General features: G+C 40.5%; 1 protein-coding gene across 2 annotated transcripts in view; it reads right to left on the reverse strand.

The window, feature by feature from the left end:
- The window catches only part of LOC143036988 (ATP-dependent translocase ABCB1-like), a gene marked incomplete at its 3' end in the record, with an annotated part of 70,871 nt that extends 58,570 nt beyond the window's left edge, over positions 1-12,301 (reverse strand). The window contains 1 exon segment of one of the 2 annotated variants that reach the window (XM_076205092.1): positions 11,937-12,301. 2 annotated transcript variants of the gene reach the window in all.
- Positions 12,302-13,865: the final 1,564 nt, after the last annotated feature.

Consider the following 13,865-nt stretch of genomic DNA (forward strand, 5'->3'; position numbering starts at 1 on the left):
CTAATGGTAGTAGTTCGGCACAGGAAGGAGAAAAAGATTGAGGAAAAAAATATCTTTTGTCAGTCACTGAAGACAACAGAGCAAGCTGTAGATGTGTTCAATGAAAAAAAAAATCTTCACAAGAAACAAAATTCGCTTTGACTGTATTGGTTCGATATGTACCGATGGTGTGCCAGCCATGCTGGGTAATCGTTCTTGGTTTGGTGCATTGTTGAGAAAAGAAAGGACTAGCGTGAAAATCACTCACTGCGTTCTTTACCGTCACGATCTTGCATCAATGGCATTGCCCCTGGACCTGAAGAAAAATTTGAATGTTTGTGTTACGGTTGTCAACTTGATTCGTAACCGTGCTTTGAACCGTAGATTGTTCTAGTCACTTTGTGAGGAAGTGGGTCAGGAACCCACTGTACTTTTGTACCATACTGAAGTGCAGTTGTTGTCACGTGGTCAAGTGTTATCTCGTGTTTTTTAATTGAGAGGAGCAATCCATCAGTTTTTCCGTGAACGGAGACAAAAACTGGCTGATTATTTCGATGACCCCAGTTTTATTCAAAAATATATCTACTGTATTTGGCTGATATATTCCCAGGACGCAATGAACTCAGTCTCTCTCTGCACGGCATCACAAATTTTAATGCAAGCGAGAAATTGGCTGCATTCAAAGAAAAAACATGTCTTGTGTTATTAGGCGCGTAAAGATGAGGAAGTTGATCAGTTTCCCCTGCTTGGAAGAGACAGTCACGGAATATGCTTCCCTGCATCCGGACTTTATTGCAAAAATTGCTAAACACTTGCAGAGTCTGTGTATTTCATTTGAGAGTTATTTCTCGTGTGGCGAGCTGCAAACCTGTGACAACAGGATCATGAAACATTTAAGCAGAATTTGGAAGGTGGTGATGATGACAGCGACATCAAGGAAGATCTCATCGACATGTGAAACAATCATGAAACCCAAATGAAGTTCACCAATGATCAAATGAAGCACCTCTGGGCTTCTGAGCTGGAAGCATACCTTGTACTAGGAAAAAAATGTATGCTAGTACCTTTTGCGACCACTTACTTGTGTGAATAAGGATTTTCTTGTATGCTTCACACCAAAACGAAGAGCAGAAATCGACTGAATAACATGACATGCGAGTAGCGCTCAGTGCAAAGGCACCAAGATTTGATGCCATCAAATAGAAAAACGGCAGCAACGAAGTCGCCAGGTGCGCCGCACAGTACAGGCAAATAATGTGCTTCAGTCTTACTAATAATTTGGGTTTATGTCAAGCAAAAGAATGTAAGCTTTGTCAATGAATATTAAAAAAACGTGTTTTTGTTATTATGACAATTTTTTTTATTTTATTTTATTTATTTGTCTATTCTTTTTTTTATTCATCCATTCATTTATTTATTTACTCATTTATTTGTTTTTGTATTTCAGCAATTCAGTGGGTGCGAGAAGTGACTGTTGATATGAAAGGTGTGTGCACAATGAAAAAGGTTAAAAGTCACTGGATTAATTAAGGACACTACGTATTTTTCAGGATAAAACGTATGTCCTGGCACGGTGGCCACCCCATTTATAAGGGACAAGGCCTTTTGAACGTGTAAAAGTTTGATATATTGAACGAAGGTGAAAAGATAAGAGTTTACTATAGTGTATCAAAAGTTATTCTTAATGTGATATCAGAATTTGTGACCATGCATATATCATTGTAACCCAAACCTAACCAACCTAATCAAGCATGATTCAGCTAATAGCCATGAACATAATTCTAGGCAGTGTACCTCCGTGCCTCTTCTCCTTTAGCCATTGGTGGGAGGTAAGGGGAATGGAAAGGGAGGGGAGGGGGAAGGGAAGAGGAGGAGGAGGAAGGGGAGAGGCAAGCAAAATCCGAGACATAACCGCCACTTGTGGTCTCACAGAAAATGGATCAAACCACTTTTGAACAGAAACAATAACCTCGGCATAAAAAGTTTATATGGATATTACCGATCATTAATTTTAAGATGTTATCTATAGTAATTCGGTGTGTTAATTATAGGCTGGTGAAGGTTTAATTAAAGTTAGATATTCATGAGAAACTGATGAGTTCAGACGTGCTTTCGATCGTGGATATAGCGATCGAGATGCAAAAACAAATCGTCTGCAATAGCGAGCGTTTCAGTGTGGACATGCTCACAAGAGATGCATTTCCACCATAAAGTATCCTGACTTTTCTTGTGATGGACCTTGGCTGTACCGATATCGAAGCCTACGATCTAGTTCATACTAACAACTTAGTAGTAGGGAAGTTTCAAGTTGCCTGCAATGGCAAGTCCGAATAATTAGTGTGTCAACGGTCGACATGTTTCATCTATCGACTGGAAAACAAAGCTTGCAGGAACTTCCTGTTGCCGCGAGAAAAAAAATCATTAACCTATTTATTTATTTATATTTGACTGATGTTGTTAGGCGATCTGAATCACCTGAAGAGCACCCGGGACACAACCACAGTGACTGCCATTCACCCCGGCTATCAGGACCACGACGGTTAAGAAAACTTACATCATGGTTTTTATTTGTACGTTTGGAGATTAATTTTAATTCAAAGGAGAGTACTGATCATTGTTATCTTTTCATATGCCTCCTCTCTGCTACCCACCTTGAATTTCTTCTTTACTACAGCTATGAACTTCACTTCGAAGCGACATTGTCTCCATGGACAGAAGCGCTGGTAATCGACGACGGAGTACAACGAGCTTGTTCATTCTTAACGAATTATTCTACGACAGTTTCCTAAACCTTTGTCGCCATATATCAAGACAAAGTATAGGTAAACTTAGTCTCTTCAATTATACAAGTCATCCTAAGGAAACCGTTTTGTCACCGTGGTGAAGTACTGAGGATGTGTCATTCCCCAGGGGTTAGTCCCGTGGTTCTGCAGGGAACCCAATGAGTGAGTACCCACAAGTCGTCATTATAAGTGAAATGGTGGCAGACTTTTAAGTGTTTATTCAGGCTACAGCCAGCCGATTTTATAAAAGGAATAGAGTCCTATCTGGACTAATTTCAATCTTTCAGGCTAAGAAAGTAGTTTTCCGCCAGCCAGAACAAAACATGTAGGGTCTGTCAGAAGTTTGACGAGTTAATTACGTGAAGCTTGATTTGAGTCGTACATACTTTATTCCAACTGCCGTCAGACGGTTTTATTCAGTCAAGGAAGACCCTTGCATCGCTAAGATGTTAAGTTTACCTCGATTAAGACGCTACTTGGTCGATTTGATTTCTTTCTGCCACCAAACGATCTTATTCAACCGAGGGAGAACCCCAGTCCACGACAAATGTATTGAAAATAGCAAAGAGTGTTACTGGACCACCTGCTCCTCTTCCTGTAGGACCAGCTGTTCATGGTACGCGCTTTCCATACCGCTGCTCCCAATTCCGCAACCGCACAATGCACATGTGCGTGTGTGTGTGTCTGTGTGTATTTACCTAGTTGTATTTTACGGGAAGGGGAGCTATGCTCGTGGGGTACCATCTTCATATCTCATTTTATCTAAACTGTTTTTAAATTCATGAATTGTTTTTGCACACACCACTTTTTCGTCTAACTTGTTCCAGATGTCTATTACTATGTGTGTGTGTGTGTGTGTGTGTGTGTGTGTGTGTGTGTGTGTGTGTGTGTGTGTGTGTGTGTGTGTGTGTGTGTGTGAATCACCATGGTCTTGGATCACATGTTCGACTCGTGATCGACAGCTATTTCCCTACCGGAAGAGAGCTCAAAACTCATATATGACCGACCTATGGGTAATGCTGTGACCTTACACGCACACACACACACCCAACTCCCCGTCCACGAGAGTTGGAGTAACGACTCACAGCGCAGCGATATTGAAATTATTTCAGCCCTGGGCGGGATTCGAACCCGGACCGCCATAGTGGCGGCAGGGAACTCTATCACCTCTGTGTGTGTGTGTGTGTGTGTGTGTGTGTGTGTGTTTGTGCGTGTGCATGTGTATGTATGTGCGCGCGTATGCTTCTGGATGTATATGCATGTCATGAGTACCTGTGGAAGTGCTTTCTTGATTAACTTTCTGTGGATGATCTCTTTTTAATCTCTCTTTTTTACTTATTTATCTATTTTTTTTACTTCATAAGTGTTATTCGCTTGTCCTGTCATCATCACATTTTAACAAACCTTATGGTTTGGACCTTTACTGTTTTTTTTTTTTTGTTTTTTTTTTTTAAGATGATTTTTTTTATATATTTCTAATCTCTGTTTGGATAATACTTTTTGCAGCTTGGGAACCCATCTTGCAATGGTCCTTTAGATCATTTCTAGAATATCTATACAGGTCTTTACTTTCGATGCGAGTTCTGAGGCTATTAGTATTTTGAAATACCCAAGTCAATATACATCCAAGTAAATCTAATGTTTTCTTACCACGCATATACTCTTCTATGTTATCCATATAGACATCTAGGTCAAGATTTTTAGATGTTGATCCTGATAATTTCTTTTCGTTGTTTTGACGGGTCCTGCTGTGGAATCGCTGTCGGTGGTATTCTTAAAAAAAACCTTTCCTTATATAAATCTTATATAAATCCTTGGAAGGGAAAGATTTATATAAGGAATTTTTTTTAAGAATACCACCGTAAGAATCTTACGGTGGTGTTCTTAAAAAATCCTTATATAAATCTTTCCCTTTCCAGGATGTATATAAGATTTAAATATGGAAGGATTTTTTTTAAGAATATCACCGTGTGTCTCTTTGCATTTCCTTAGCACGATTGGTATGGCGGGATAAGGGATGACCCTTCATCCACGAGATGCTAAGATGCGAGTGACGAAGGCTGGGTCTAGATCAGTGTTTCCCAACCTTTTTTGGCTGCGACCCTAAATCCACTCTTAGCCTGGAGTCGCGACCCTAATTGTAATAATAAATTCAACCATTTCATGTTATATTTCTACGTACTTGCATAATGTTTATAAACTTTCGTTTTTATAGTTCAGTTTATATTTACTAGCACAATGAATTTAAATACATTTGAAACTTTAATGAAAAAAAAAGTTTAAAAAGACCCTCTTGCGACCCTCAAACACACACTCGCGACCCTAGTTTGGGTCGCGACCCTGGGGTTGGGAACCACTGGTCTAGATGATAGATGTGGAATGAATGTAGGGTGATTGTATGTTTTGGCTCTGTCACTCCCTTTAAAAAGGGAAAACGCTTTTTGGTATGCATGTATGCATGTATGTATGTTTGTATGTATAAGAACATAAGAATAAAGGAGACTGCAAGAGACCATAAGGCCTACACTAGGCAGCTCCGTATCCATCCCCACCTGTCATCCCCCATCCATAAAGATGTCTAATCGTTTCTTAAAACAACTGATAGTTTCAGCGCTTACTACATGGTTACTAAGTCTATTCCATTCGTCGACCACCCTATTAGTAAACCAATTCTTGCCTATTTCCTTCTTAAATCTAAATTTGTCCAGTTTAAATCCATTATTGCGAGTCCTGCCCTGTTGTTTTAATATGATGACCTTGTTTGCATCACCCTTGTTAAGGCCTTTGATCTACTTGAACACCTCTATTAGATCACCCCGCACTCTGCGTCTTTCCAGAGAGTGTAAGTTAAGGTGCCTAAGCCTCTCTTTGTAAGGCAAATTTCTGAGTCCATGTATCATTTTGGTCGTTCTTCTCTGTACTGATTCTAGTGAATTGATGTCCGTTCCGTAGGACGGAAACCAAAACTGTACCGCATAGTCAAGGATGGGTCTAACTATCGCTAGATAGAGTTTGATAATTACCTCTGCACTTCTATTCGTTACCATCCTAGCAATGAAACCTAATGCTCTGTTAGCTTTATTCCTGGCGCTAATGCACTGTTTCCTGGTTTTAATCTCCGGACTCACTAGAACTCCCAAGTCTCTCTCGCACTCAGTTTTCTCTAAAAGCGTGTTATCTAAGTTGTATCTATTTTCGGGGTTGTGTAGCCCTACGTTTAACACGCTACACTTAGAGATATTGAAGTTCATTTGCCATTTCACCGACCATTTGAACAATTTAATAAGATCATCCTGCAGAATCTCTGCGTCGTCTCCTGCCCTAATTTGGCATCCTATTTTAGTGTCGTCCGCAAACTTACTAACATCACTATTTATCCCATCGTCTAAGTCGTTTATGTACATAATGAACAACAAGGGGCCCAAAACCGAGCCCTGGGGGACCCCACTAGTAACATTGCCCCACCTAGATTTTACTCCATTTATGGTGATCCGCTGTTTTCTGCTACTAACCCAAGCTCTAATCCATTCTAACACTTTTCCTCCTATGCCATGGGCTTTTATTTTATTTAGTAGTCTCTGGTGTGGCACCTTGTCCAACGCTTTGCTAAAGTCAAGGTAAATAACATCGTAATTGTCATTGTTATCTGGCGACTTATATACTTTAGTGTAAAAGGACAGAAGATTAGTCACACATGACTTACCCTTGGAGAAACAATGCTGTGTATCACGAGTTAAATTATGTCTTTCGATGTGTTCTCTGAGTCTATTTACTATTATTGATTCAAGCATTTTTCCTATAATCGATGTCAAACTGATTGGCCTGTAGTTGCATATAGACGATCTATCTCCCTTCTTAAAAACAGGAACAACGTTTGCCTGCCTCCAAGCAATAGGCACAAAACCAGTGTCTACCGACTTATTAAATATTTCAGTTAACTGGTCGCAGATTTCAAATTTACACTCCTTAAACATTCTCGGAAAAATTTCGTCTGGACCCGGGGATTTTGTAGCTTTAAGTCTTTCAATCTGCTTGACTACTTCTACTTTACTAATGCTGATATTAGATAGACTATTTTCTTCATCCGCACTGAAAATCGGATCGCAGTCAGGTACTTTATCTAACCTCTCATTAGTAAACACCGAGAGAAAATATTTGTTAAACTCCTCACTCTTTTTTCCTCCGATTCTATCATGACATTTTCATCGTTTTTAATTGGTCCTATTCTTTCTCTATTTTTTTCTTTCTTTCTTTTTTTTTTTTTTTGCTCTATAGTGATGAAACAAACCCTTTGGGTTAGATCTCGCTTGACTGGCAACCTTAATTATATAATTAAGTTTCGCTGTACGTGTATTCTTTTAACCAGTTTTGCCATTTCGTTATATCTTGATTTAAGGTGTGTTTCCCCGTTTTTTTTTCGTAAAGTCCTCTTTTCATTCCGATCTCATGTTTCAATCTGTCCGTCATCCATTTGGGAGTATTACTATTTTTCCGCATTGACTTCAGGGGGATAAATGTATTTTGTGCATTAATAATTAAATCATTTAGATTGCTATACATTTCATCCAAATCGCTGACATGTCTCTTGAGCCCCCGCCCCCAAGTGACTGTGACCCGACCCCTGGTCATGACCTGACCTCTGGTCAGGTCATGTAAGTAGTGTATGTATGTATGTATTTATGCATGTATATAAAAACATAAGAATGGAGGAGACTACAAGAGACCATAAAGCCTACACTAGGCAACTCCCTGTCCATTACCACCTATCATCCCCATCCATAAAGTTGTCTAACCTTTTCTATAAACAGCCGATAGTTTCAGCGCTCACTACACGGTCACAAGTCTATTCCATTTGTTGACTACCCTTTTTGTAAACCAGTTCTTGCCTATTTCTTTCTTAATTCTAATGTATAAATGTTTCATTTTGTAGTTCTCCTAGTCTGTAAAGAACACTTTACCTCCCCAGGTCCTATCGGGTGTGTTTATCACATTAAATTTCCTGATTATCACGTAAGTCAAGATATGAATAATTGATCGATATATCTTTATGAGGTTATAGCATACCTAATTTCATTTTCCCTTTGTAATTCGGCATCTTCTACAAATACTTTTGAGAAGTTTAAGAACACGAGGAACATACACACACAGAACCAATCCGAATATTAATAAATAAAACTAGTGCCAACATCAATCCTTCAATCAAGAACACAACTAGCGCCAACACAAATCTATCTGTCATCCTTTCAAGTCGGAGTACGGTCTCTGAAATACTGATCTCGTTTTCTTCCCTCCCATTCTTTTTCCGTTTTCATTTTCTTTTTTCTCAATTACCTCATCTTTTTTTTTGTCCAGTTTCTATAGAAGCCTCTATGTATTTATTGATTTGTGCTATTTCCTTCCTGGTTCTATCATAACGCTCTCATTAGTAATGGATTCTATTTACCTAGTTTTGTACCTGTTGTATAACATGCACAACAATACATGGTAGTGGTGAGGACTCCGCCACAAGGCACGTAAGTGCGGCCGAAGCCGTCACCTTTGCCTTATGCACTTGGAATGGTGGGGCAGGTAACAGTAACTGCTAGGAATCGGAGAGGAGAGCGGGATTCGGACCCACAACTAAGCAAATGCGAGTCCGACACGCTCCCGATTATTCCACCCGTGCACAAAACATGTCACTATTAATTGTATCTTTTTTTTTCGTTAGGCTCGTAAAACCCTCAAATATATTTCTAGTTTTCTATTCCTTCATGCAGATTGTTTACGTTAGCAATCAGCATTCACTGATTATAGTACCAGTCCTTATGGGACAATTATCGCTACTTGTTTCCTGTCGAACTTTGATCAAAGTTCTATTTATTTATTTTTTGAGCCCTGTATGATATATCGACTTCATGATTTTCATGCAGCCAATAATTTAGGGATTTTGACGATACCTCTCCGAAAAAGTCACGCATCATTTTTTCATAACTAAAGACTAATATCCACTAAAGAAGAATTCCGATCACTTTTCACTACTTCTACCCTCTTTCAAGTTCTATTTTACGGCCTCTATGTACTCTATTTTGCTGCACTGCGTTTGACTCAGGGCAGTTGGCGGGATGCAGGTATGGTCCGTCAGCCACGAGGAGCTGAGGTGGAAGGGGTGGAAGGGAGTGACATGGGTGGGAATAGGTACGTGCCCCTGACTTAGCTACCTCCCTTATAAGGGGGAAAAAGCTCTTGGTATATAGATAGATAGATAGATAGATAGAGATGGATTATTCGTTCAGCGTGATATTGTCACCAAAGGACAAAAGCGCTGATAATGAATTACCGATGACGAAATACAAATCCATCCAGAGAGTATTGTATTACAGTCAAAAACGTCCCTCTCCTATCTCCCACTTTATTTACTCTCCGTATCAATCTCCTTCGAGATGTCTTTTCAAAATATTTCTTGAAATTCATATAAAACTATTCTACTCATGCAGGCATGTTATCTCTCCCTCTTATCATCCTCTGCAATACTTTCTGAATTAAACTAATGAAAATGGTTTGCAGTTGTCTTTTTTATATAATTCTTGTCACGTCCGTGTGTGCGTGTGCGTGTGTGTGTGTGTGTGTGTGTGTGTGTGTGTGTGTGTGTGTGTGTGTGTGTGTGAAAGAGAGATTTAGAGGTGCCTAGCTAGTTCGGCATAACTCTCCTCTGGAGGAATCACATTTACCAATGTCACCAAAGTATCTCTCTCTCTCTCTCTCTCTCTCTCTCACACACACACACACACACACACACACACACACACACACACACACACACACACACACACACACACACACACATACACACACATACACACACACACACACACACACACACACAAATGTAGTATAATGGAATTTGGAAAAAGTAAAAAACAAAAGACATCAGGACAATATAAAACTGGTGCTGATATGGAACACGGAACTTGTAAAAAAGTGTTTGTACCAGTGCCAGAGGTGGTCCTTACTACGTCATCAAACGGTCACCACCCGGTCCTAAATCTTCTACGCTCTATGTAAATTTCTATCTGAATCAAAACTAGTCTACCTCCTTGCTATCCTTGCAGGTCACACTGGGTCACCACTGCGTGCATATCGGTCCCCACTGCGTCCAAGACGTGGTGACGACGGGCTCTGGTGTGACTGCCCTATCAGAGAAGACTGATATGGAATACGGAACTTACGTGTTAGAGGAAAGCTACTCTACAGCCTGCTCTTGTGTTTGCTGAAACTCGGCAATTTTATGCTTTGCACCACTTACTGAACCATGCTTTAACTTCTATGAAAGTTTCTTTCAGCTTAGATATAGACATGTTCATTTCCTCGTTATATGTTTCAAAAACTCCTGTTCTGTGTTTATGTCAGTCTGATATACTTTATCCTAGTCCCCTTCTCTTCAGAACTTAATGAGTTCCACAAAATAATCTGTTTTATAACCCAATCTCCTTTGTGAAGCAGCCCCCTTTTCTTCAGCTCTATCAGGACACAACATTTTTTTCAGGGGCGGCTTATAATAAATATTCACCAAATTATTCTGCAATCTTGGGAATTAACCTGTGCGATTTATCCTCTCGGCTGATTCTGGGTTGCCGCGGTAAAAATAAAGCTTATGAAGTTCAATGGGTCATTATCCCAACTTTGCCCTACGTTTGACACCGAGTCAAGGCGTTATTACATTGGGCTATTTTTCCACCGACTGTTAAAGCAGATTTACAGCAGACCGCAGCTTTCGGGAGGGAGTCCGATATGCTGAAGGAAATTGTTGAGAAAACAAAACAGTTTACCATAGTGATTTACGGGGGAAAAAGTTCTGGAGGCGGGTGGTACCGCCGATTAATTGAAGGTTGAAGGAAAAATAGCCCAGTGTGATAACCTTAAGCCAAACAACTTACCACTCTCTCTCTCTCAAATACTGCCTCAGCCCCTTTCCGTACTGAGCTGTGTTTGTTCTATTCTACCTTCTAGGTATGATCCCTCTTCTAAGTGACCTGATTTGACCTGCAGTTTCCTTATTAGTATTATTACCTGCTTTCAATTCATCTCTTCTGTTCCTCCTCCATACACTAAATCCTTTTGTATTCAGTAACTCGTGACGCACTCGTTCGCCAAGTTTCTTTGTCCCCCTTTTGTTCTTTCAATTCAAATAGTGTGGATTCTAGACTATCCATACAAGAACTCATCACCATCACTATCACCCACTTCGTTGTTTTTTTTTCTAAGGTACAATCACGTTCCATTTCTTTCTGTCACTGTATCAATCACTAATATTCTATTGTGGCAGCCTCTACTTCATATTTCTCCTCGGATAAGGTTGTGTGACACTTATTACGTCATGTTTGTGAATGAAGATTTTCGTTCCGCGGCAGGTTCCTCCACAACCCGCCGGATATAACCGTCTGGCCACAGTCTGAACAAATGCAGATGTCGCCAATGGCAGTGAGAGGATTAGGTGTTTCTTTGAGTGCTTTGTTATCATAAATGCACACAAACAATTTCGTTTTTTAAATGAAATAAATAACGCTAGCCTGACTGTCAGAAGGTTCCCCTTCAGCTGAATAAGATATCCTGGCGACAGCCACAACAGAAATTATAAAATATATAAACCTCTGAATGACGGAAAACTCCTTCATATAAATAGAATCGTCTGACGACAGGCAGAATTAAGCTTGTGAGCGAGAATGTTAAACGGGACACCTTGCGGAATCTATTTCAAGACTAAGATTGATGATCCTAGTATGGTAAGTTTCTTACTTGTTTCATACATGACACGCGGCCCTGGGGTCGATTCCACTGACTACCAATGACCGCTGCTTACCCTAGCTGTCTCAGCAAGTAGGGCAAAGGTGGTGGCCGCAGCTCAGAATCTTGGAGTGTAAACTCATTATCTTTCATAATTCTGATAACGAGTGTTGCACCTGTTGTTATCTTATTACGATACCCGGCGTTCCGAAAGACATCATATCTCAAGAGAACCATTAATTACTTTTTTTTTTATAAAGCAGAGGTTTTCATACGCTAAAAAAATATTATCCAGACGTACCCAAAATACGCCACTTTCAAAGGGGTCAAAAGTAACATTTACTTACCATAAGAAAACCCAATAATTCTAAAGAATCTTATCACTTCTTAGGTCCCCAGTCTCCAATGCCTTACCTTCAGTGATCAAATTCCGATATATTCCTTTTAAAAGTCGAGGAGATTTGTTTAATTTCCACCACAAACGACACTCGTTATGCTGTGAGCGACACGAGACGCAAAAAAACACCAACCTAAACAGCCTTGGCACCCGCGCGCACCCACCGCTTCGTATGTATTGACGACAACGCAACCGCGCGGGGTTCTTTTATGCCGGGCACTGACATTCGCCACACGGACTTCGCTTGTTTCTAAGCTCGCCCTGTCCTCCCGTGAAACCATTTCGTCATCTTAGGACATGATGTGATTTCAACACTAAACGGGAGGAAACTAGAAAATCCTAAATGTGGTGTAATTTGTTGAGTCTGTCTTACATGTTATTTGGATTATGATCAATAGATCTACGGCATATCAATACCGTATAATGCTCATTGTGGCACCACACTACGTCTTGTTCCAGGTTGGGGGGAGAGGGGAGGAAGAGGAGGAGAGGGGGAGGGGGAGGAGGAGAGGGGGAGGAGGAGAGTGGCGCCGATCTGACCATCAGCGGTGTTACGTTGGATTAGGATGACGGGCTTACGTCATGAGACGCCTAGCTACAGTTACCATCGCACTGACGAACAAGCGAATATCTAAATGAATAAGTTGAAGGAAAAACAAGTTCATGAATATATATAACCCGTGCGTTGGCAACGGATGACAATCCTCTCAGCCATGATGACAGACTTCAAGGTGGACTTTGCAAAGGGCAGATGTGGAGGTCGACCTCAACCGTGAAGGTTGACCCTAAAGGGACAACTGGGGTCTCGATCGACTAAAGCCTTCTTCAGGTCGAATTCAGTCTCATGGATGAATAGAATCGCCTGTCCTAAAGTATGAGAGGATAGGAAGAAAGAACAAGAAGAGATTAAGCCAATGTTTGAAAGGTTTAAGTGTTTAGTTACGGGCGCAGCCGTCACCTTACCACATATTGTTACATCTGCGATGTATAATTGCCAAATATGTAATTGTAATTGTTGTTTCGAGGAGATGTCATGTTACGTGTGTTCGTATTGTGCTGCTTTGGTTATGACCAAATATGTCACCGTAAGGTATTTTCTTTATTATGTATTGTATGTATTTATTAATGTAACTATGGTATTAGTTTATAATAATATTGATTGTTTTTTGGTAATATGTTGATTATTCAAGTGTCCATTGCGCATGCGTCTCTGCTACGTCACAGGCCGTGACGTAAAAATATTTCGTTTGCATTTCCCGCTTAAACAATGTAGGCTCGTCAGGCTAGGTAAATCCCGCCCCCCCTTGTAGTATCCAATGAGCTACGAGCGTATTGCCTCGTCACGCACCGGTCAACGAGTCTATAAGATTGTCCAGACCCTGCTTAGACCTACTACACGGGTAAAGGGCCCCATTCACGACAACGATTTTCAACCCCAACCCAGATTTCCAGCCCCAACCCAGACCAAATTTTCTCGTGTATGGGCTCCAACAACCTACATCGCAACCGCGATTTGCAGGTCGTGGTTGGAGTTGGAGTCGTTTAGATTTTCCTGATATTTTGTGGGTGGAGCTTCATGTCTGTGTTGGGGTTGGTGTGGTGAGTGGGTGCGGACAACCAAATCTATCACTTGTGCCCAAATTCTCGTACCGTGCGCTTGTAGCTGTAGTTGTGCTGCCTAAGTAAAAAAAATGGAAGCGTACAGTAAATATTTCGTAAGAGAGATTATTGAGATATACCGTCAACATCCATGCCTGTGGAAAGTTGAAAGTAAAGAATACTCAAATAAAATGATGAGAAACAATGCTTATGAAATACTCGTTTCAAAATTTAAGGAAGTAAACCCCGCAGCTACGCGTGATGATGTAGTTAAAAAATTGGCTCGTTAAGAACTGTATGGAGGAAAATTTGAGGTCTTCATATGACCTCCCTGTTGCTAGGAATCG

The sequence above is a fragment of the Oratosquilla oratoria genome, chromosome 21, assembly GCF_046742065.1.
Source record: "Oratosquilla oratoria isolate Oo_2021 chromosome 21, ASM4674206v1, whole genome shotgun sequence".
NCBI lineage: Eukaryota > Metazoa > Arthropoda > Malacostraca > Stomatopoda > Squillidae > Oratosquilla > Oratosquilla oratoria.